The sequence below is a fragment of the Ambystoma mexicanum genome, chromosome 1p (genome assembly GCF_040938575.1).
Source record: "Ambystoma mexicanum isolate Mex_15411 chromosome 1p, UKY_AmexF1_1, whole genome shotgun sequence".
NCBI lineage: Eukaryota > Metazoa > Chordata > Amphibia > Caudata > Ambystomatidae > Ambystoma > Ambystoma mexicanum.
In genome coordinates, this window is record NC_090921.1 from 1,068,295,094 (window position 1) to 1,068,321,446 (window position 26,353).

General features: G+C 43.5%; 1 protein-coding gene across 3 annotated transcripts in view; it reads left to right on the top strand.

Annotated features, from left to right (window-relative positions):
• Window positions 1-26,353, top strand: part of ARHGEF11 (Rho guanine nucleotide exchange factor 11) — a 1,841,770-nt gene that overhangs the window by 347,278 nt on the left and 1,468,139 nt on the right. The gene's annotated exons all lie outside the window — the stretch shown is intronic.

Here is a 26,353-nt window from a genome sequence, read left to right on the forward strand (position 1 = left end):
GCTGAAAAGTCAATTCCGTTTTCTCTTGTGTTTGATGGGGGGGGGGGTTGGGACTGATATTCTGTTTGATTTGTGCTATTCCTGAATACCTGCTCTCTCCTCCCATCTCTTTACATTGCCTGTTGGGTGTTGAGGGGTGTTGCAGGGGGAACCTCTAACCATAGTGCCATCCGTCCAAACCAACACAAGTATTCTTTTCTGTGCTGCATATGTTTTTGGTGCTCATTACTTGATTCATAGTGTATTAAATATATTATTCTGTGTTCTGTCACCCCATTGGTGATTGTTGTTTATCTATTAAAACATATTGTGATTACATTTTAAATACATAAATAAATATTTACCTTTGCAAACTAGCCTGATTCCTGGTTAATTGTGACCGGGGGTGGGGGGGTCTCAGGAGAAGCGTGTGATATGAGTGGTACATCGTTTAGAATATTGAACATATAGACAAAAATAAATAAGGGTTTCAATTGTGCGCTACATACTGGGCTTGACTTGGGTGTGTGTCGGATTGAAATCACTTACAACTATGTGTTTGGCAAATGACTAAACAGTCGAATAAAAGCTATATAATGATGGTTTATGAAATCTTGTTTATGAAATCCTAAAGAGACAAGTGACTGTTTATGGCTGGTTAGTAGCTTGCAACTTGAAATTTTGTCCCCCGGGTATATTCGATGATCGTCCCTCTACAATACTCTTTTGTTGTATCCCAGTAGTTATTTAAGGCACTTAATGATTTAACTCACTGTATATCACCTCCTACATTTTAAGATGAAAGACTTAATAGTTGCCCCACTTTTTACCAGTTCATGAAGCGATTGCTGTCATTGGCATTAGGTCCATCTATTGATACTAATTCTGACTACCTAGAAGCCCCATGGGATAACTAAAAGTGACTTATTTTTAGGTGATTGTTAAATATTACAAGCATTTATCTTTCTTATGGTTTGTGAGTTTACATAGTTTTTACTTTTCTCCAACCTTCCGTGCCAGCCCTGTTAAATCTCAACTGGAATCCAAACCTTCCCAGAGATCTGTCTAGATGGCCATCACCACCACCCAGCAGATCCCACATGGGAGTAGTGTCCCCTACAAAATAAAAAGTGTGCTATTGTGACTATAGCATTACATGAATTGTAAATTATTATGAAGTGAATTTTTCTACCTTTCCACCCTTCTCTTCTCTCTAATGGGTATTCTTTTCTGCTACCGTGCTTATTCATTCTGTGTCCTTTGCCTTCTTCACCCAGTCACTCCTATTCACCACTGTGTTCTAATTGCAATTCCTTTGGCGTCTTTCACTCTGTCCTCGGCTGTCCCTGGGTTTCAATTTCAAGTGGGTTCTTTCTGAAGTGTGTGTAAATATTTAGAAGCTTTAGATTTGTCGAGAAAAACCTAGTTGTCACATTGTAAGTAACATTTACCTTGGCAGGGCGTTTTTGTTGACTATGTTGCTGAAACTCATCTTTATTTTCTCCAATTCTTGGAGAGTTATCTGGCTGTGTTGCATCAGAAGTGTAATGTTCCAATAATGAGTGGGGTTGAGGCTCCTATGATATCTCTCTCCCTATCCCCCTCTGTCGCTCTCTGTATCTTTGTCTCTCTCTCATAAGTTTTAAAATGATTAAAAACGTGCCTTTCCTTGTCCTCAGGGGTTTGCAATCCTGGTGAGCTCTCTTCAAATGGTCTTTTCCCCAAATATATTTCAATATTTCGCCATTTACTATTTATTTTGGGATACATTTTTTTGTTATGTTGGAGATCAAAATAAACCATTTTATTTGGATCAAAACAAATGTGCCACTCTCAGCAAAAAAAAGTAAAAAAGCAAAAAGTAGAAAACCGGAAACTTAATTACAGGTGCAATGACAATGCTAACTTCATATCAAACTATCATTACTTTAAGATTCAGAACTTATATTACTGCCAGGGTATGATTAATAAAAGAGAGGGTGGCTTGCAAAGTTTCTGCAATGAAGATGCTCCTGTAACCGACATGGTTGCTCGGTACGTTCACCTCTATGTGTACTCGTTGGAGATCTTTGAAGATATTGATAGTTGCACAGGCTACTTATAAATACACCTTACCCAAAGACCAATAGTAAATGTTAATCATGTGCTAAATCTAGCGAGAATTTTGGTTTTGTACGAGTGGCTAGAAAGTGCTACTCATATCAAGTTTGGAGGAACGGGATAGTAGACCTCATCTTCTCAAGTCTCCTTCCACTGTAAAGACCCACGTCGATGTTTCTAGCTCAGCACACACTGCAATACCGAATTTTTAACATTTGAGGATTATATGACTTGCAACACATACCTGTGGATTGGAAATGTCTCGGCTGACAAGCTTCTCACAGTAAGTTGTAAGAATAGTTGGATGCACGGGTGTATGTGACTCACTAATCCTTTTCACATATTTGATACCGGATAGACATTGACGGCCTAGTGAGTCTTGGCAAATGACTACTATCTTACTCTTCAGAGCATGAAGAATGCAACCTGCTGTTGTACAAAGGCAGATTCTCATGCTCTCTTCCCACTACCTGGCTTCTGGACTAGAGGAAGAGGACCTAAACAAACGAGCATTGGCTAAGGAAACGGTAATGTTTTGGCTTGTGTGTTTAGGCATGGGACTGGCATTTTCCATGCATTGCCATAACGGTACTACCTGTCCATAAAATGGCAGCAGCTGGCATCTGGAGTTGGTACCTGAGCACACGATGGCAGTACCTGGCAAATGGTTATACAAAACCGAAATGTGTTATTGTAGATGAAAGGCATGCGTTTTTGATGAAAATTGCCGACATATGTATTGGGTTTACACTGATGTTTGCCCGACTAATGACAGGAGTATGATATTGTTGGCTGTGGCATGCATGTACTGAAATAACTCTTTATAAAAGAGATTCGACAGCTGCTGCCGGTTCATCGCTTAATTTTCATCCAAATCTTTCCTTTCAACTACTCCAGCAACCCTCGGCTAGCACCACAAAAATCAACAAAATGCTTTGTCTTTTAATCCCTCCCAATTATGGAGGGTATTCCTTTTGTATGTGTACCCCTGAACATTTCACCCTCCCTCTTTCAGACAGCCTCTCTAAGCACTGTGCAGGACACCTGGCCATAGTGTCCTATGGAGGCATGGGCAGTGATTAGAGTGAGGGTACAATATAGTTACTGCCTCCCGGTGGGGCTAGCATGGGCCTGTCTCGTTGCAAAGAGGGTTCTCGGCATAAAGTGCGACCCAGATATGGGGTAAAACAGCTAGTTGTCTCAGCGTCTTCTAGCCAGGCAATCCGTTTTGTAATCCACCACATTGGGTGCAGACAGGAGTTGGCTTTGCCAACATGTTTCCCATGTTGACGGATCTCTCAGTTAAGATTCAGATGGTGGGAACTCTGTGGCATTTACTGGTCTTTCCATTACTATACCCCTTGCATACCAGTCTCCCTAGCCATGCTGTGTACGACTCTTCATATTCCGAGCAGGCTCAACATGAGGGTCGTCAAGCTACCTCTCCCCTATCCTTTGGAGTGCTAAACACTGACAGGGGACACAAACGAGACTCCATCGAAAGAGAGCTTGATATGCAGCGTGCAGAAGTACCTAGTGTCACACAAGCAAGACTTCCCAAACACGTTGTGCAGACTGAAAAACAAATTAACAAATGACAAAAGCATAATCTCAAAAACCATAATTTGACATTCATGCTTACTAGCATGTTTAACTCTGAGACATTGGCCTTTGTGGAGTGTATTTTACAGCAGTGCCATGAAATCACCACGATTGTACAACTTGGCACCCACCCAAGAAATGTCACACCAGAATTAACATAAAGACCCAAATACCAAATAATGAACGACCACCAAAAAATATTTTGCTGCAACCCATGCTTGTCAGGCCAGCATGCCATACAGACTCTTCTTATTCCACCATCATCGTAATTCCCGTTCATTAACAACTAATACATTTACAGGAGACCACAAATGACAGCCACTCAAAAACTTTGCACACATATGCCCCACATAGACCAGAATAATAAACTCCCAACCAAGCGAGAAACCAATGACAGCAGGCATCTATGAAGCATCCAATGGGAAGACCTGACAACCACACAACCATACCAGAATGAACAAAAAGAATCAAATGCTGAACAAGGACCAAATCTACATCAAACGCAAACTCCATGAACTCGAATCGTCTTGGGGAAAATATGCCGTACACGCGCAACCCATTTAGCATCACAGCCATCAGAAAACCTGACACCCACCCACTAGTAAATCTCACAACGAAGAACACAAGGAGCAAACTTCCATCCAGGTATAGGCCTGCACTAATACTCCAATGGAACTTACCCAGAACTATTTTGGACAAGCACACCACTCCAGCACAGCCCATTAAAACTGAACTAATAAACCAATATTCTTTGAGGCATGTCTTGAAACCAGAACACAAGTAATAATAACCTGAAACCCTCTAATAGCTTCTCGGTCAACGGGACTGATAAGAAGGGTCTAAACACATCAAAACTAAATTTGCTTGCAAACAACTTGCAGAGAAGATAACCTGTTAACAACCTCATGTTTCATCCACCCACCCTCACCACATGCTCCCCAAACTCTCCAACACAAAACCCTCAACCCACACCAAAACAGTTGCATGCCCACCTCTCAAATCAACTTGCAAACCCGTCCACTGATAGAAATGCCCAGATCTTCCCCATACACTAAAGGTCCCCCTTCTAGAAGCGCCTCCGGTGTACAAATCACTATCCACCTAGAAAACACACCCAACCACATGCCCGTTGCCCTTGGTTGTACATGCACCAACAGTTCAACGCAACACGTTTTCTTTTCCCTAACCAACCCCCTTTTTCATTTTAGATCCACCTGAATGCCTAGAGACCATGAAAAGGTGGCTATCGCAGTAACGTATAAATAAGGGGGGTTCTGGGAGCATCTCTCTACCGGCCTGTATTCTGCGTTTGAGTCTCACCCAGTCTTTTGCTTACCATCCTTTCACAGAAGAGACATTTCTACTGCATGTCAGTCTTTGTCCTGCCCAAGGGTTACTAGGGTATTCCAGATGTGGAACACTTGCTCACTATTCTTAGAGAGGCACAGCTCCACCTCACTGACTAGCTCCAACCATGCCGCAACACGTTTCTGGGGTTGCTGTTGGTACTCTTGTTCAGAAGAGAATTGCCTGGCATCTCAGTGCTGGACTGCCCTTGGGAAGGACAAATACTGATATGTGGTGGACATTTCTCTTGTGTGAAAGGATGATGAGCTAAAGACTCAGACTTAAACTCGGGGATATGGGCCAGTAGAGAGAAACTCACAGAACCCCCCCTGACTTATGCGTATCGCAGTAACCATCGCTCTGAGTTTCTTACACAAATATTTTTACTGTTAGTTGAGAACGCTAATTGTTTTTTATTCTTGCAATTATAGTTTGCATTTCAAGCCTACACATTTCAGAAGTGCCACAACCTTTGTGAACATCCCAGATTAGAAAGCACCAGCATGCATAGCAACATTCAACTGTGCCACACATCAAAAACCCTAACTGTACAATATGTGTTAGAAACAAACATATAATGTCCTATCCTGAATAGAAAACATTATTTTAAAAAGAATGGTCCCGAAAACGCTGCAAGTTTTTGGAACATGAACAAATGCAAATACTATTCTGTAGTTCACTGCACTTACCGATGCAATCCTGTGCACGATCGCAGGGATACAGATTTGGATTTCCCCAAGGCTGACTCAACCCTTGAACCTTCTGAAGGCAACATAATGAGTACCGTTGAATTGTGTATGCGTATCACCTGTTTACAGCACTATTAAACCACACCGCTTTGCCCCGGTTTAAAAAAAAAAACAACACTTTTTTAAATATTCAGCATTTCAAACTTGTACAACAAAGATTTCCTCCATTACATCATAGACCACACCAGTGGTGTATGGCGAACGTGTTTACATACTTTGTGGACAATGCACCTTCTGCACGCTTCCTTTGACTGCTCTTTAAGGGCAGGGCTGCTCTTGCATCTATACTTACCCTCGTAACTGCTAAGCCTTTTTCCAGCTTTCCCTCTTCTGTTAACTTTGGCCATTTCTTCAGTATGTCCCTCTGTGCCTCATGGACTTCACTGCCCAGAACACTCGATGCTGCAGCACTGGAGGTACTCGCCTACTTAAGCTGGAATAGGCATTTTAGGGCAGTTTAGCAAGTGCGAAAATTGCTATGCATTGTTGGGTATGTGAACGACTCCTATATAACAAGAGGTTCTTGTGTGAAACTGAAACCCTTGGCCTGTTTCTTCGGTGAAGGAATTTCTTTGTCAGGACCAACAACTACTCAGTACAACAGTTGATGTTAATTGTAGTTTTACATGATTTTCCACAGGGGAAATACTAGCATGTTAATGAGCTTTTCTATTTAAGACGCATATGCGTGTAGTTCAGCCCTACAGATAAGGGGTGTATTGGCCACTTTTACCCCATAAAAATTGGTAAATACTACAAAAGAATAAAATAAGAAAAAGACGTGCAGAATCTTGTGCTCCTTCTTTCACCCTCACGGCTCCATGGATAGCTTTGGACCAGTAGTGCACGTAGTGCCACAGGAAGCAACTACTATTTTTAATTGCCTACTATTTTTAATTTGGAAGAAGTAAACTTGTATCTTTAAATGTGCATGAATAACTAGGTGCAAAGAAATAAATATTACAAAAACATTTCAGTTAAAACATATTTCTACTCGCTTATAAAATACTCTCATTGGGAATTGGACTTACGTTTTTACACCATAAAAAATCATTTTACTGTCAACATTAAAAAATAGGGAGTTAAATACTCCCACTTCCAAATCTTATCTGGAGCACTAGTGTAGTTCATAAATTGTTTAAAGGACTGCTTTTTTCCTTTTATGTTTATGGCATAATTTATTCTTTTTGGGCTGGCTTTTCAACTAGGTTTGTTCCTCAGGTTTTCAGGTCTCTTCTGGGGTTCAATACTTACTAGACATTATTTAATACAATTCACATTTAATTCAGTGTATCTTGAATGCTTCATTCGGATGCCCATCTCATCCTAGTGGAGTCCTCGCTAAAATCATACAGACCTATTCCGAAACTATTAGTTTTAAAAAAAATCCCAAATTAAACAGGACACAGATTGGAGAGTGGTGTCCTGCATTATCTAAGGGAGGTAGCTGTACATGGAACAGCATAAGAATTCATTTTGTGAGTTTTTAAATTTATTTTCCGTTTGTGGGAACATGTTAATTATATAGTATATCATTTTAATATTGCTAATGATATGTTTTTCCATTCCTTTTAGTTGTGCTAATGGCTATGCAAGGCTAATGTGCCTTTCTACCTAATAAAAATGCTTAGCAACTGTTTGGTTTGTCATTTTCTCGTTTAAGACAATGCTATAAATCAACCCTCTTTCAAATACTGTTTGTTAATTAATCTGTTGCAAGTCAAGAGAATATTGATTGAGTCAAGTGCCCATATTGAAAAACACAAGTTGGAACTTATTAACATTCCCTGCATGGGATCTCCCACAGCCCCAGAATATTTGGTAAGTAGACATTTGTTGGAAGCAGATGAGGATTCTAGCGGTAGGTGACAGTAAAACGGTATCCGAACTAACTTATGTCAAAGAATTATGTGGGCTCTTCATTGGAGAAAAGCAACAAGAGGACCGCTTGAATTCTCTTGGCTACTGTGCTAGAAACAGAAAAGCAAACTGTCTCTGTGGTCCTGTAGGCTCCCAGTGCTAGAAGACGGGTTCCTCATTACTCCATTGTTATCCCTGAATTTGCTAAATAAGAGGTAAAGGGATGTAGATGCTTAGAGGAAAATGAATCATGTTCTCCACCATCAAGGCTATTGGGTACGAGAAATGGAACCAATCTGGCTATCGGGGAGTCACCAGGATAATTGTGCAATACTGTGAAGTCTGAAACTTTAGGGAAGTCTTTTGGATCTTAGGTAGTGGAGGGAACCTGTAGAGGAAGAATCTTTGCAACAAAATCTCAAGTGCATTCCCGTGTGAATCTTGGCTCGTGCCCAGTCGGAAAGCAAATTTGGGAATGCATTAGGAGTGAATGGCAGACAAATCCACTAAGGGGGACACCCCCAGATCCAAAGGGTTGCCTAAAGAACTTCTGAGGTGGGTTTCCCACTCGTGGTCAACTGGCTCCAGAATGCTGAGATAGTCTGCATCTAGTTTGAGTTCACCCGGTAGGAGGAGCTCTTTTAGGTACATTTTATAGGCCGTGGCCCAGTTCTACATCTCCACTGCTAGCTCAGCCAGCAGAGGGAACTTGGTATCCGTTTGTTTACATAACACATTGCTGTGGTATTGTTAATGAGGAGCTGTACCAAGAGCCAGCGATGTTTGGCAGAAAAGAATAAAGAGCCTTGAAGACCGCCATCAGTGCCAGCAAGTGATGGTGCAGCCCTGATGGTGACCAAAGATCATGTACTTGGAGCTAGTTTAGCTTGGCTTCCCAGCCTATTGGGAACAAATCTGTGGTTCTCAACAAAGAAGGGTCCAGCGAAAGGGAGCACCCACTGGCAGACTGGAAACTTTGTTCTGCCACAGAAGACCCGACCCACCCCATAGATTTTAAGGAGCATGTGTATCGTAAGCTATGGATGGGAAGGTGATTCCAGCAGCATGCCACATGGAGTTCACTCTTCTCATCCTGAGGTTGGACTATGACATTAACTGTGCACAGAAGGCCATGAGGCACAGACGCATCTGGAAAGACCAGGGCAAAGTAGAATTGTGGGTCAGAAAGAATTGGAGTATATTGACTGAAAGTCCTAGAACATATCTGAGGTGGGGCAACTAGAGCTGTCACAGAGTACCAGCAGAAACTGATGCAAACAGATTTTAAGCCATCAAGGTAGAATTCAATGGGTTTACTGACAAGCATATATTGAACAAAAGGTCTAGAAAGGACTGTAGCGAATGTGGCGCCTCCTGATGCTGTCTGAATGTTCGAACAACCCAGTCATCCAGATAAAGGTAAAAATAAACACCCTCCAAGCGGAGGTGGGCCACCTCAACTGCCATCATGTTGGCATAAACCTTGGTGGCTGTGTTCAGTTCAAAAGGTTGCACTTAGTATTGTAGTTGCCTTGCTGTCCAAAGAAGTGAGAGAATCTGTGATGAATCCCAAATTTGGTTGTGGAGATGGGCATCTTTCAGACTCTCCTCACAAAGCCAGTCTCCCTGACATAAGGCTGCATAGATGCGTACACGAGTGATCATCTTGAAATGCTCCAAGGACAGGGAGAAGTTGAATGGGAAAAGGTCCGGAAAGCTGCGCATGCTTTCCCGGTTTGTATTGGCATTGTGAAACATTTCATAAGGAATCCCAGCCCCTTTCCAATAGGGGTGCTTCACCACTGCATGCATCTCCAGGTGTTTCTGCACTTCCTGAGCAAGAGTAGCGGTTCTCATGTGGGCGTGGGGAGTGCAAGGGTGGGGGACAGAAGGAGGAAATATATCATAAAACCCACTAAATCCATCAAAGTACCGAGAACAACCATCCAGGTCCATGTCAATGGGAAAGCATTCAGAGGCGGACTTGGTCAAACTCACTAGTACCTTGACTGTCTGTGCTGCTGGCCGTCTCTTGTGAATGCTGCATCAGTAGAGGAGTGAAAAAGATTAATCTCGTCCAAAATCTTTTCTTGTACATTGTTTTAAAATGTAGTACCCCTCGTCTAGTGTCGAATGTCTGCCCGAAGTAGCATATCATATCACAAATAGTCCTATTGATACAGTCAATGGCTGACTGTATTATGTGTTGAGCTACTTGGTTGGCTTCAGATTGCCCCACCTTGAATAGCTGCTGCTGCTTTTTGAGGAGGAATTCTTCAAAGTCCACCACCTCGTGACAGAAGGTACAATCATTGACTGCCAAATGGGCATTTGAATAAACCATCCTCATGGATAAGGAGGAAACCTGGGACCTTCTGCCCAATGTTGACAAAGCGATATTCCTCCGTTACAAGAACAGAAGAATAGGATCCCAAAAGTATGGTGGCAAGAGGTAGTGACGTATGAGTATGAATGTGATGATTGAATCACAGATCAGTTTTGAAGGCCTGATTAGGGATCTGTGGAAACTTGATTACTTTGACATAGTCGTGGTGTTCATTTTCTGCCAGCATCCTACTAGTCTTTAATAAAGACTGAATGCTCGAAACCATAAGATTCTACCATGTGCTGACCTCTATTGCTCATTCCTTTACCAACCAGGTGCCTTCACACAGGTATGTTTTTAGTTTGGCACAATCATTTATTTTTTCTTTGTTATTTTAATTATTTACTGGCTCACTCAACATGACTCTCCTTGCAGTTACAACACATTTAATTCTCCCATTTTCTTTGTGGGTGTGCTCATTGGTTTAGGTGACCCTGCTTATTGAATAGAAATAGTACATCTCCGATTAAGTTGATCACCTGGCCCTCTACTTGTTTATGCATAATTAATTCAAGGAAGCATTGTATTACATTATGTGAGGGGTCAGAAATTAGAGGCAGACGCAAAGTTGTAATGTTTTCAACATTAGACCTCTTTATTAACTTAAAAAGGCTGGATAAAGGCCTTTCTATCCCAATCCTCAAGAGTATTTCCCTACCTTTGAAACTAAAACTAAGTACCAGTCTGTGTCTTGCCGTCAAAATTATGTAAACAGTCCTTGTGTCCAAAACGTATCTGTGCCTCACATTTAAAGAATTAAAGGTGCGAGGAAAATGTTTTGGATTTGGGTTTAGCAAAAACTGTATATTAAACCAAGTAAGAAAGTTCAACACACAATCTTTGAATCCAGGAGGGGGTTCCCTTCCCCTGGATTATTTCAGGTCGGATACTGAAAGCGTTCCTTTCAAAACTGGAATATTTAAGAGTAGTTCAAATGTCTTGCATGGAATACTTTCTTCAGGATTGCGAAAAGTGACTTTTCCAAACAATGATTTATCAGAATTAGAAGAAATGTAATTTCCCACAACCCTATTTGGAGGATAGCAAAATAGGTTTCCTCTACTTTAAAGGATGGTAAAATGTCTATTTTACAAAACTGCTTCACAAGTAATAGTTTTTTTTTCTTAACTATTCCAAAAGTGGTTTCTTGGTATACCCCTCTGCCAGGAATTCTTCAATATATTCTTTAGATCCCCTGGTGGACTCTCCTGCCAGGTAACCTGTACTAGGTCTCTTCCTTTCTTATGCTTTATGGATTCCCCTGCCAGGAAACCCCCCTTGTGGATCTTGCAGATTCCCTGGTATACTCTCCTACCAAGTATCTTTCTCCAAAAGGTCTCACTGCCAGATGTGCTACTTTCACCAGGACGTCTTGCAATGTCCACTTTCCTTCAAATTATAACAGTTGTACTCTTCCACTGTTTATACCTCATTGACTTCAGATTCTACTTGTTCCAACCACCCCCATATCGACATCTCATGTATGGAGACTTGTTCAAGTTCTGTCTGTCAACTTCTTCACTAGTATTTCTTTGCTTGTGGCAATGTTTGTTCCAATTTCCCCCAAATTGACATTTCATGTAAGGAGAATTGTACAAGTTTTGCCTTTCAACTTTACTTGGTCGGTAATCAAAAGAATAATTCAATTCCTTGTACCTCTGCTAGTATGTCCATTGGGCTCCCAACCCCCGGTGTTTGTTGGTGTTTCCAGATCGTGGAGTGTGGCTCCAGTGAAGTTATATCCTTAGGAAGGCTTCCCATGCTTCTCAGACCCTCATTCGGTACCTGCATCAGCTTCAGTCCCTTGCCGACGAAACTGATGCAGCGCCACAGGACCACAGCTCCAACAGCCTCAAAATTGCTGCCTGCCTTCCAGCAGTCCCTACGAGGTGTCTGCTACACTCTCACCGGTCTCCCGTCTCTCCAGTAAAGTGTCCTCCCAGGCGGCTGCTGTGAGCGTCTGGCTCTACTAGCACAGCTCGACTCTGTGAGTCTGCTTCTGCTGTTGGTTCCACTTCGCCTGCACTGCTGCTCTCTTCTCCTCTCCTGAATTGCAAGTGTTCATTAGGTTTAAATGTTCCTCGCAACTGATTTAGTTTGACAACTAGTCTGCACGTTTGACTTGGTGTTTCCTTTATTCTTAATTGACTCCTTCCTCATCTCAGTACTATGGGAGTTGGAGTCCACGGTATCCACTGAAAATAGTGAAATCAATTACAGATAATACAATAACAGCAAATAGAAAACAGAGAAAAAAACCAGAGAAAATGTTATATGTGGTGGGGTATGGTGCGGGGGATGGGGTTAAATGCATAGGGAATCTGGGGAAGAGGGGACCTCCCCAAATAGAAAGAAATTTGATTTTCTTTCTGTTTTCTATTCACTGTTATTGTCATTCACTGTTTTCTATTGGTTAAAATCACATAGATAGAGAGTCTAGAGGAGCATTGGACCTTTTTAAAGCCACATCAGAACCAGGATGTTAGGTGGGTGTTGGGTACATGTGAAGTGTGAATGGTACTCTGCCTAGGATGTCTAGCAACAAGGGGTTTTAGGCTTCCACAACTGGAGTGCTTTGTATAATGACAACATGCCATCAGGGATTTTGGAATGATACTCACTGAACAAATGTGCCTGAACAACTCGAAGATAGCCCTGTTCATTTTCAGCCCTCGATACTCAGAAATTGTAATTGATGGCGGTCCAATCGGGTGATTCATAAATCAAGTCCCTCACACTACCAGCATCACTTCTCTGACCTACAGTTGCTGCCTGGCACTACCTGCTTGATAGCCACTCCATGTTTTTGCTCCATCTCTCCTTTCCTTTGCTGCTTTGTTTCACCTGTCTCTCACTATCTGACCTTCTGTCTCTCCCATCCCTGCATTTTATTGTTGCCTTTTCCCTCCTGTATCTTGCTGTATCGGTTGATTTAACTCCTCTTCCTCTCCCATGTCATTACTTTGGCTATATCTGTTTTTTAATTTTCTCGGTTGTGGTTGCTACTCTTTTTGATCATCTTTCTTGCATTCTCTTATGATATTGGCTTGCCCTTCTATAGTCTTGCTTTTCTATTTCCAGCTCTCCCCACCTGCTGTTGATCCTGTGTTTTATTTTACTGTCTCCAAATGTCTCTTCTGTCCCAAGTACAGGAGTTGCCAGGAAGGCAGTGCAGAGGTGCGACTGGTGGGGTGAGAGTACCTGGGCCCGAGATCAGAGGGTGGCCAGGTAACCAGTGCCGAGTCAGTTTCAGCCAGGAAGTCAGCAGGGGAGAGGAGGAGAAAAGCAGAAGCAAAGAGAAAGGTTTTGAGGTGCTTCCGGAACCGGAGAGATGATTTTCCTCAAGTTTCAGGGAGGCTGTTCCAGAGGGAGGCCCCAGTAGCAGAAAGAGATCTACCACCAACTCGTTGCTTGGAGAACCGACTAACCCTGAGGGAGTTGGAGGCGGATGAGCGAAGAGCTCGAGCAGGAAGATATTTCGGCATAGAGAGTTGAAGGTATTGAGGCCCCAGGCCCCAGAAGGCCTTGTGGACAATGCAGAGGGTTTTGAACTTAATCCTCGCAGCCACTGGGAGCCATTGCAGAGATTTCAGTCCTGGAGAGATACGATCCCTGGGCTTGAGGCCAAGGACAAGTCTCGCAGTCCTGTTCTGGTTGAGTTGCAGAGGGCGGAGAGTAGAAGCAGGGCAGATTTAGAAAGAGGCTGTTGGAATAGTCCAGCCTAGAGAGAACCAGAGCTCTGGAGACAGTGATCTTCTGGGGGAAGGAGAGGAAAGGAAGAATACCTCTGAGGAGGTGCAGTAGGTTGTGTGACTTCTTAGAGACGTCAGAGATGTGAGGAGAGAAGGAGAGTGTGGAGTCGAAGATGAGAGGTTTTTAGCCTCACAGGTGTGAGCAGTAAGAGGGCCAAGATAGGCCGGCCATAGAGTGACAGGAAATATCTCTGCAGGCTGTTGACACAGAAAGGCACATAGAGTTAAGGCACTGGCGGTTCCATGTGAGGCTTGCCTGACTTAAATGGCTTGTCATAAGCTCTAAGCCTGTTTGGACTATCCTACATTAGTCAGGAGATTCATAATGAGGCTTTGAAATGTGCTAGATTTTTGGCAGTGGGATTCAGTAATCTGACATGGGAGTAGCGCAAGACCGAGTAGAAGGGATTGAAGTATATGACAGCAATGCCATTTTCTCACACTATCGGAGGTTGGTGGGAAGAGCTCATACACTGTTCTTGCTCTGTACTTTAGCTTGCTGAAGAAAATGCCAATGCAGGTTTGTGCTTTCTTAATAGCAGCTCTGTTAAGAAATTCAGGTACTGTCCCAAAACATAGCATTCAGGCTAACAAATGTGGGCATGACGCAATCAACCCTGCTGTGTTTATTTGGCATTGTGCCATGACATGCGTTACAGTATAGCAGTTCCTTTGATAAATTGGGCTACTTTGCCTGAATATATAGCAGCATTGAGAGGTACAGGTACAGTGCTGTTGAGAGGTGCCACTGAAAATATATACAGCACTGCTTCTACCTGTATCCATTATACCGGATTGCGGTGGGTGGTCAGAATGGGAGTTAAAGTTCAGACCACATGCCTAGCTATGCAATTGGTGTGCTTCTGTGATGAAAAGAAAACGCATAATGAAATGCCCATGCTGCTGCAACTGTGCTGCCTCTATTAAAGCCAATTAAGCAGAAATGCAGTCCTCGCTTATGACAATTTTAATTTTACACAATACTACCCGTGTCATAAAGCACAGTGAAAAGCATGTCCATGATTCAAGATGCTTTAATAACACTGTAACCTACAAAATACAGGCAGTGAACAAAACACAAATTCCCTATTACATTACACAAAGTATTATCTTGATAGAATTATTAACAGAGGAGAGAATTAAACAAATTAAACAGACCCGGTCTCATCCCAGTTGCTTCGTTCAAGGAACTGTCGATTACTTTAGTAAAGAGTGGATTTGTAAGCTGCTGCTAGCCAGGCTGCCACCGGTGAGGGCCATGATTTATGGGGCTGCTGCCATAAATAACCTGTGTAAGTGGTACGCAAATAAGAATTAAAAGGGCCGTATTGACAAGATTTCTGTGCGTAAAAGGGCCTGATAAACACCTTATCTGGAGGGCTGGTTGCTCTGGAAGGAATTGAGCCCTTTTGGTAGGCCACTAGGCTCCTTGCACCTGTATTAATGTTTGCAAATATTATGTTGCCGAATAAATAAGCATTTTGTGACTTACAACTAGATTACCTTGGACCAGAGTCAATCTGCAACTCCACACTGTCACTATGCACATTTTCTACATGTTCAACCATGACCTGCTCCCATCAGCCATGCTCTGAGCGCCCTACAACCTTAAGGCAGAAGATTCGGACGATCGTTGCTCAGATTGGCTGGCAAGACTGGGCCATGGTTATTCTTTCAATCTGATCACCACAACTATCTTATATCTCTGTCCCTGTGCTTTTCATTTCCCCCTCCAGCACCGTCATACCTCTGGCCTAGTCCTTTTGTCCGATGCCACCTTACTGCTTTTCAAGTACTTTAGCACTGCTTGCACCTCTGTTTTGCCCTGGTGTATCCAGGCATCCTTCATGGGTAATGAGAACAAGTAGTGTGTGGCCATGTTGGATGAAGAATTCAATTTGTATGGGAAGGCTGTGACCACTTTATGTAAATCAATAACGGAAATTCAAATGCCTGCATGTGTGATATGTTTCAGTGCTGCTCTGGCCATACCACACTACTTCCTGAAGGGAGTGCATCTATGCACCGTTTCTGTATTTCATTGTGTTACTCAAAGGAAGCTATCACACCCGACACTGTTCTGGGATAAGGAGCAGCTGTGTTCATGCCAATGCTCCTTATAGTAGAGATTTAAATTTTTCACCACCTTACGTTAGTCCTCGTTTAATTGACATTTGGCTTTGTCTGTACCGGGGATGTTTCGAATCTTGCAGTTTAGTCCAGTCTCATCCCGGGTACCGATTTGCTACTGAAAAGGTTTTTCTGTGACCCATTCGCTCTGTGAATGTACAACCCTCATCTTAAACAAAGTGTGTACACTGACCTCGTCTTACAGAAGGTATTAAAAAAACACTTTTTTAAAGTTAATACAGCACGGTCTTAGCTTCAAGGACCTATGCAGTTTTTTAACAGAGGATGAATATTGTTGGTTCAAGGAGGTGCTGTAGATCTGCTGTGCCATGATGCAAGGTTACATACATCAATTTGAGGGGGCCGTGTGTTCGTGGAAACATGCAATTAGAACTATTCTAGGCAGTACACTGTATATTTTTTTAAAATATATTTTATATTACACAAATTGACATCCCAGGCTTTGCCCGGAATCCCTTTTTTTTTTAATCAAGTGCGGAAGCCTGGAATAGAATCAATTTGTCCATGTTCCTAAATCGGCAATTAAGCTAGCCAGAACCAGAAGACAACACCCCACTTGCAGGGTATGAGTTATTGAGCTTTGGCTGTCTGCTCACTGCGTTTGGTGGGGAGGATCCTCACTGTTCTGGGGTGCCTTTCCTTTGTTTAATTTTGGCTATTTATAAGCTGAAACTATTGCATCGGAGTACAGCTAGGAGGGACATGCGAGAAGAGATGCACAACTTGTAGGTGTTTGGCCATGCCATTCTCACCCACTAGCTGCCCCTCCCTACTTAAATCACATCCTGCATGAGGGAGATCTCTTTTTGCAAGATATATCAAGCAGTAACATCCGATTTTGGCCTGCCAGTGTTTTTTCTAAGCATTCTGCTTAAGGGCACTTGCTGACCTGCAGCTGTAAATTTGCTGCTGTTGTAGTTAAAACTGTCTTCACCAAGTAGTCCTTCAGCCACCTGATTTATCTTTTTTTTTCACAGAAATCCCATTAAAACCAAGCATTGACAAAACTAACAGTTTTTGCTTATGTGTAGGTATTAGATGGGCATTTTCCAGGTGATGCCATCGTATATTCACGTAAAAGCACTATTTTGCCAGTGCCTGAAAAATGTCTATCTCATGTCTACATAAAAGCCAAAACTTGTTTTCATGGAAGGCTGATTTAATCCCAGTCTGCTGTGGGGCATTCCAAATACAGAATTTAGAGGCAGCCATGGGAACCGGATACGAAACTGATTGGGCTTATTGGAAATGGGATGCTCTTCTTCTGGACGAGCAACAAACCACTCAGGGACTGACTTAGTGCTGTGGCATTTTCAAGTCGTCTTAGACAGATGGATGTAGTTCAGTCATTATATTCTTGCCTGCTCGGACCCCCCCCCTTTATTCCGCATTCAACCTATCTCGTCCAGGGATGTGCATAAGTGGGCACTCGTCTGCTAGTGTTCAATTCACCTGCAATTTTACGGTTGTTGAAGACCTTCAGCTAAAATGCGTTGGACATAGTGAAGTGCATACTTGTTTCAAATATTGAAGCTTACTTTGATGTAGTGGCATTGGTTGTCGAGGAAATTACTAATTTATTTTGCCTGTCTCCAATATTAGCAAAGCTGAAAGTTGTATTGAGGTGTGTATTCAACTTCCTTGTTGGTCCTGGCTGGTTCAGCACTCATGTCTACTGTTATGGGAAAGATGTGGCTCGTTAATTTTCTTTTTAACTTAATTATTTACTGATATCGAGGTGGAATTCCACACATACCGGCCATACATTTATACATATTGGGGCTTGTTTAGTGTGCCCTTTTGCATGGTTGATCCAGTGACTTCTGCTCAAATGCCACACAGTGTTTGAAGAACATCTGGATTCTGTGCTATTCATAATGTTTCTGCATAGTGTTTTTCAAGTTCTACTTCAAGATATCGATAACAGAGACTTATGCCCGCTAGTCCTCCTCGACACCTCTGCTGTGTCTAACACGGTCGACCATCACACAGTATTCACCGTCCTTGCACACAGGATGGGCTTCTCTGGCACCATCCGGAAATGGTTCATATCATACCTGTCTGGCAGAAACCAGGCTGTTCAGATGAGCTCCCTCCAGTCGGAATGTCATCCGTGAGTCCCTCATGGTTCTATTCTCTCCTTGTTCATCTTTAACTTCTATGTGGAACTGCTGGGTTCACTCTTGTGATTACCCCACCACCGCGCTACACCAGTAAACGGATGATACACAATTTGTACCTAAAGACCACGCACCCACAAGATACTGTTTGCCTTTGGTCATGCCTTGCAACCATTTCAACATTGATAACAAATGCATTCAAAATTTAACCCCAGCATACCCAAATTCGTGCTAATAGTGGGATGTTTTTACAATTTTGGGCGGTTACACATGAAAGACCGAATTACCAAGCCGCTTACCCAGACAGTAAGATTATAAGGCGCTATCTACTATTTAAATTTAACATTTGTGAACCATTAGAGATAGTAGGCGCCACGTGCGGCATTCCCTGTGAAACTAGAATGTGCAGACTATGTGGGGTACAATTGTTGGAATCAGCCGCACATATCATTTGTCAATGCGAGAGCTTGAATCTAAGAGAGAGCCAAGTACTTGAATGATAACACCAGCAAGGAAACATGAATCTGATCTATCATATGCTGACATTTTATGATCTCGTTTTATTGTACTTAAACAATTGTCGACCGGTATGCTTTCATTTTAGAGAATTTTTAAACAATGTTATTTAAGTAGGATGATGTATGTATTTATAGGACAATTTACACTATATGTATCTGATCTCTGCGTATATGTAAAGCCTTTGTTGGCTATAAAATATTGTTTCAATAAATAAACACATTCGTGCTCCTGGGTCACCCCTCCAAGCAGGAACACATGGAGATGCTAATGGACGAAATGAGCTTGGACGGGTTCAACCATCATTCACACATCAAAATTCCAGAGCTTCATTGTGGATTGCAATCTACCCCTCCAAAAACACATTGCAAAAAGGCGCAAATGGCTTGGTATCAGGTCTCCCTACTCTGCAAGATTATCCCCATCCTCCCACCTCAGGACTTTGAATGGTGGTGCAGGCTGTAGTGGTCTGTAAAGCAAGAAAGAAACCGACTTCTTGTACACCCCTCCACCCCCCAATCCATTTGGACAGGCCATGTTTTGCTAAATGCATAATGTTTCAAACGCTGCCTGTATTAACTATGGTTATAGTACCAAGCCACAGTTCACTGCGCAATATTTATTTTACATTTGATTTTGTTCCTTTGATGAAAAGTGGCTCACTCAGAACAAAGGTCTGCCTCCTCTAGGTGTTTACAGGTCGTTCGTCGCACTTCCATACTCCAAGCAACTAAGTAAGGTTTCTCCTTCAAATTAAGAATTGTTGGGATAAAGCCAAATGCCTGACATGTGCAGAGCCGTAATGTCCACCCAGTCTTCTGATTTTCATTGTGTTCATGTACCTTATTCTTTTTAAAAAGAAAAATCCATGATCCTACTTTGACAAACATTCTGAAGACATGCGTTTAAAACCGGGTTCTTTGAAAAAGGTTTATTTCAGCATTAGTAAAATCCTGGATCCAACTGCCTCGCACCGTAACCCACTAGTGTCTAAAAACTACCAAACACTTGGTTTCCTTTCCTTCCTAACTTGCTTTTCTAACTTGCGCTGCATATATGTGCAATCTTGAGGTTCTTGTTCAGGAAAACTTGGGTTATACAGCAAAACACTGTAATGCAGTGTTATTCCAACATTTTTATGCTGTGCGCCCACTTGAGTGCCGAGGCTCTTCCTTCGAAGGCTCAGTTGGCGGTTGGTATGTCGCATAAACATTCCAGGCCTCATAGTACCGGCTCTGCCGAGGTTCCTTATGTTAAGGCTAAAGTTAAGACCCCTGATCCATCGACGGGGACCCCTGCCTCACTTCCTCACATGCCGCAGTTCCCCTCAGGTGATAACAAAATGGCGCCCGTTCCGCCACGACCGTGGCGGCAATTTTGAACGCTACCCCTACAGCTGCGCCATCGGCCTCAGGTGTAGGGCTGGTTTCTCGGCCTTGTGCGCATCCTTATCGGTCAGTTTATGACCGGAATGCTCGGATACCCCTTCTGCACAATTTTTTTGTGGCCTGCGGGGTGGGCACCTTTGGTTGATCTGTCCATCCAGATATAGGAGTGGGCCATGGTTCATGCCGTCTGGCTGCTTGCGGTGCACATCCCGGGCCAGCTGACTGTCACAGCGGATGCCCTGAGCCGGCGGACAGTGGTCAGCTACGAGTGGGAGTTGAAGGCGGAGATCCTGTCATGGATTTTCTTGCGTTGGGGCACACCGGAGGTGGACCTTTTCGCTACGGTGGTAAACAAGAAGATTCCTCGGTATGCCTCCAGAGGGGGTGCTGAGAGCCTCCTCTCTGGGGGATGCTCTCGAGTTTCCATGGCACAACATGAGAGCTTACGCCTTCCCGCCTCTGCCTCTAGTTCATCGAGCAATTGGGAAGCTGAAGAACTCTGTGAACTGTTCCCTTCTGCTCATGGCCCCGTGGTGGCCGGCCAGTTTTTGGTTCTCAGAACTTCAACACCTGTCGGTGTTACTGCTGATCAGGTTACCAGTAACCCCAGATCTTCTTCATCAAGGGAAACAGCAGATGTGGCACCCCCCCCCCCCCACCCACCCACAATCGCTCAGCTTGGAGGCATGGTGCCTGAGTTCAAGTCTTAGAGCATTTTAATTTGTCTACGGATAACATGCGTATTATCCAGGCAGCCAGGGAACCCTCAACCAGATCCCAATACAGGAGTAAATGGCTCAGGTTCTGTCGTTGGTGTTGGAAAAGCAGTTGGATCCAAGGGTGGCTACGATTGACAAGGTGCTGTCCTTCGTGTCCTCCGTAGCAGAGTCGGGTGTTTAAGTTCTGTCATGCAGAACTTACCTTTCAGCGGTTTCCGCTTATCTTGCTATAGACCAATGCTCTTTTTCTCTGAGTAATCCAGTGGTTAAGAGGCATTTTGCAGGCTTGACACTCCTCTACCCTCCGGTTCGTGGTCCGCACCCGCCTTGGGACCTAAATGTAGTCCTGACGGCGCTGTGCCATAAACCCTTTGAGCCAATGGCTACGGTTGACCTCAAGTACGTGTCCTGAAAGTGTCCTTTCTGGTAGCCGTTACGTCAGCGAGGAGAGTGAGTGAGCTCCAGGCATTGTCGGTGGAGCACCCTTTCTTGGTCTTTCACAAGGACAAGGTAGTCCTTTGGACGAACCCAGCTTTCCTACCAAAGGTAGTGACCGAATTCCATCTTAATCAGTTGATTTCCCTTTCTGTCTTTTTTCCGAACCCTGCCTCGGAGGCGGAAAGGGTTCTACACTGCCAGGATGTCCGAAGAGCTCTTAGGTTCTACCTGGACAGGACTTCCGAGCTTCGGAACTCTTCCCAACTGTTTGTGACCTTCGGTAAGCCTCAGGGCAGGCCGGCATCTAAGGCATCTGTTTCCAGATGGATTACCGCCTGTATCACGGATTCTTTCACCGTCCAAAAGCTGAAACCTCCTAAAGGTATCCATGCACACCAGGTGCGAGGCAAGGCAGCCGCGGTTGCTTTTCAGAAGTATGTTCCCTGGGAGTCCATCGCTAAAGCGGCTACTTTGGCCTCCCCATCTGCTTTCTGTAAGCATTACTGCCTCGATATGAGCTCTAGAGCTGACGCTCAGTTCGGCCAGGCGGTGTTGAAGAACCTGTTTCAGTAAGGGGTATTTCCATCCACCCATAGTTCCTGTAAGGAGTGCTTGGGAATCTCCCATAAGTATGGAGGAAAGGGGACGGGATGTAGGAGGATTACCAGGTTACTCACCGTAGTGACCACCTTAATCCTAGTCCATAGTCCCCTTTCCTCCATAAGCCCGCCCGCCGTCCCCTCTAATAAGGTTCCTCTGTTATTGCTAATGGGTCTTTGACCCTGCGATAGAAAAGGACTGAGAGGTGATGCGTGGGGCGGAGCCAAGGTGGGCAGGGTTACGGCCGCGTGCCGGGCCCCGCGCAGGAAAGAGAGGAGGGACACATTTAAAAAAAAATGTGGATGCTTTTTACAAAGTGCTCCGGTCCCGTCCCACAGGACGGAGAGATGTCCCATAAGTATGGAGGAAAGGGGACTATGGACTAGGAGTAAGGTGGTCACTACGGTGACTAACCTGGTAAGTCTCATGCCATTAGCTTTTCCTGTTGTTGCTTCAATGTGTGTTTTGATGGCATGGTACTCCTTCTAGGAGGCACTCTGAGGCCTCACAGTCAATGGGCCAACGAAGAGAAGGCTCCCAAAGAGCAGGGATTTCATCAGGCTGGGGAAGTGAGAATAGTTAATTTGGTGGCACAGAGAGAGTTGCAGGCCTTCGAAACAGGGTATGTGTTGTACAGTTGAAGAGGCTAAAGGCAGAGCAATTTTGGCAAGGGACAGCTGTGGAGAAAATGGGGAGCAATAGAAGGAAGGAGAAATGCGAGAGCAGGAGGTGGTGAGAAATGAGGGAGCAAGAAAAATTGAGGAAGGTAGTGCTAGAAAGGGTGGTAGATTTTGGAGAGCTGGAGACAGTTTGCGAAATGGGAGAGCTGGAGATGAATGGGATATCTAGATGAGGTGGGCAATGGGATGTCAGAAATGAATAAAGGATCAGAAAGTTGAGAAATGTGAGATACGGGACAGTTTGATGAACAGAAGGGCTGGAGAAAGTGACCAAATTGTTGTCTTGAAGATGGCAGAATAGATGGAGGAGAAACATGATGGAGATGTGGAGTTTGTGGGTTGAGAGAGGACTTGAGAGATGAAAGAGGTCGAGGCGCTGGGGTGAATAAGATGAGTTGGCAGAGGTGGGAGCTGATAAAAAATATTTCCATAAATCAAACTCTTCTGAAAAATTCCAATTTGAATACTTTAGAAACAATTGGGAATATTGTTGCCTCAGTTTGGTTGGTGGATTGAGATCTCGGCTAATCGTACAAGTCGGACCTCGCCCCTATTTTGTCCTCTTGAAAATATTTCTTGCTTGTGATATTGGTGTGAAACCTGCTGAATGGATTTGAAACGGCAAGACAATAAAGTATCACATATACATCTAAAGAAAAAAACAGTGCCCGTATGTTGAACGACATCCTGTGCCAGTCCTGGTTTTCCATTTGGCATTCCAAAGCTTGAAGTAGTTTTTCAATTAGAACTAGGGGTTGCGAATCCCAATATCAAAGTTAGATTTGAGGGATGCCTGAAGGTGACACACATGACATGGTACCACTTTGAAATTTTGAGTATTCAGTGAACAATATAATCTAGGCAGGTAAATTTGGGTAAAACACCCTTGTTTTTCTTTTTAAAGCTTGTTTTTTATTAAAGTTTACATTGCGTCCTGTAGAGGTAGTAGCACAAACACGATTAGTGCAGTTCAAATAATATGAATCCTTTCTAATACTTTCCATATCATTTGCAGTGCAGCATTCTTTAACTTGACTCTGTCTCAATCTAAAAGCACCCTCCATCAGCCACTTCACAATTTATTAAGGCGAGTCTTGAACTCCAACTGGGTCGATTGGATCCTTAACTTATGCTACAAAAACCTTGTGCAGCATTAAACTGGTCCTCCTAATTCCAGCGACTGTTATCTGACACTGTTTCGCCAGTAATAGGGCCACTCTTATGAAATTAGTATTCAGTATCTCCTTACCCAAGTATAAACTCATTAGGCAGCCAGTTGGGGTTGGCTGGCGCCTCGCTCTTCAAATATGTGAATCCGTTTTTGTCACATTCTTCCAGAATGTTAGAACTATTTAGTTTTTATATAGTTAGAATATAAAACGGTCAAATGGCACAGCGAGTAGAGCGCTTGCTTTGACATTCGTGCAGATCCTGCTAACGCAGGTTCGAATCCCGGCAGGGCCAAACTCAGCCTTTCATCCTTCCGAGGTCGATAAATGAGCACCACATACCGTGGGTAATAATGAGCAGTGCTCAGATACCTGATGGTTCGTAGCGCTATATAAATGCCAAATTATTATTATTATTATTATTATTAACTGCGGGGCAGTTCCCTGCCATATGCATGAAGGCCATGTCTTAAGCAACGCACTGTGGGCAAATGTGCGGTGTGGTCTTGTCCATATTATTTAACTGAGTAAACCACACTTGTTGATTCACCTTTCAGGTGGACTCCATATTGTATCTAGGGTTGTTCTGACCATTGCCATTGGCACAACTTTAACATGCTTCAATTACAAGCAACTTCCTGAAAATTCAATGGGGTGTGCAACAAATCTGGACACTTCGTCCCTTCTCCCCAGAGAGGAGCCACCCCTTGTGAGGCCAAGGCAAGCCCACTCCGCAATACCCACCCTAGGGGGTCTGGGCAAGTGGGACCTCACTGGGAGCGACTCTTCTCTCTGGAATAAGGACACACAGTCCAAAAAGGACCTCCTAAACCGGAATGCATTGTCTGCGTATATGGGACTTGTGCAACCTAATTGTATTCCTGTTTTGAATACACCATTGCTTGACAGCTCTTCCATCCTGTTAGCTTCAAGCAATGCTGGATTTCATCTAGGCAGCGAAGACACAGAAGGAGGATACCTGTGTGTTCCTGATGACTTATTTAAACACGAGAGGAACTGTGAATGTAGAGAAGCAAACTCCTATGTAATGGGTGTGTGCGATCACTACATAGAGGTGAGCCCCGTGTAGGAGACACCCTGACGGGGGAGTGATGCTGGGCTGCGGAGCCCGTTTGCGTGTGGAGAATGAGCCCAACGCTAGCTGGACATCGAAAAGGCTGTCATTTTCTGAGACTGTGCATTCCTGGTCGGGAGAAGAGATGGAGAGGTACCACTCTCCTCTAGTGGTGTGACCGTGGACAGGCTGTGGTGGGGTCGAAGCCCAGTAACTGATACCGAGACCAGCTCGCTGAGGAGAGCCCGCAACCTTGAGCCCTCCGCCCAGAGGATGTTCGCTGCGGAGATGAGCAGCAACTTTGAGACGAATGCTCCTACTACAACTAAGAAGTACCAATACTTCACATCCAAGCTGGGACAGCAGACAAGGTAACAGGAGCCTTAGAAACCTGAGCGGGCAAGCGTCCAAAGAGAATCCGATCAAAGCAGTATGAATACTTCAAATCCAGGCTGGGAGAGCCCACAAGGTTAGGCAATCCTTACAAACCTGAGCGAGCAAGCGCCCTATGTGAACCAGAGTGAAAGATATACAAACATTGGGTGTCCAGGTTGGGAAAGCCGACGAGGTTGTGGAGACACAGAAATCTAGAGTGAGAAAAACGCCATGTGTGAATTAAGAGAAAACAAGTCTGTTGTAATGCCGTAGGACTTTGGGGTAGGTCCAGAGGCATTATGCAAAGAACCTTGGATAAAGAGAACATGGAGAGGTCTTAAGAGGAACACTCGTTTCCCCAGGAAAAGGGAACCACAAGGAAGAACTTTTTATTAGGGTTTACAAAGGCTGCAAGAAAGCTACGACCATGTTTTTTATTGTGTTTTGATAGTAACTAACTTAGAACTATCGACCGAGCACCCATGCGTTTGGGCTAGGTGGAAGCTGAAAAAGAGATAATTGCTCCAGCCTCTTTTTAGTTCAGTTTTCCCAAGTGGTAGGGCCAGATTAGTTGGATAGGATTTTGGACCAAGGACTATTTTCTTTGACAAATACCCTTAGTTTTAGGTAGGGGAACTTCCCTCATAGAAATACGGCAAGTTAGGAGTTCTCTTACACTTTAAAAAAAAGATTGTTAATAACATGTCAGTCGGTGGTCCGAGTCTTTCTGGTTTTTCACAGGTGATATCACTCCAGTCTTTAGCTTGAATTAGTGTTTAAATCCCAATAAGTGTTGACCAAAGTCGCTCCGCAATGTGCTTTTAAAATGTTAAGTTTTTCTTCTTTACGCAGTAAATAGTAACTATTTTGTGAAAAGAATACTATTTGCTAGCGAACATGACCATTTCCATTTTTTGGAAAGGTAAAGTGGGTGTCAACAGGTTGGATGGGTATGGTGGAGTGAGGTGGGCAATGGGAATCTCAAGGTTTTTGATTATCCAATGTATGCAGCTCTACTTGAGGGCATTTCACCCCTTTAAAATGTAATGGGCCTGAGGCTCGGCGGAGCCCTGATGCTGATATTGTCTTTAACAGGAGTGGTGTATGAGAAAGCAACAAAGCAAAATATATCCATGATTAAGGCTATTTTTGTCACACCGCAATTGTTCAAAAATATTTGATTGGTATTTAGATTGTTCTGTTTATTATAAAAACACGTTTTTTAATCTTTTTTGTACCAAACAACACTTCAATTTCTAAAAAACAACAATTCACTTATACACACATTCTATGGCCGCCTTTTGGGCCTACATACAAATCTATATTCCAGACAAAGGAATAATCATT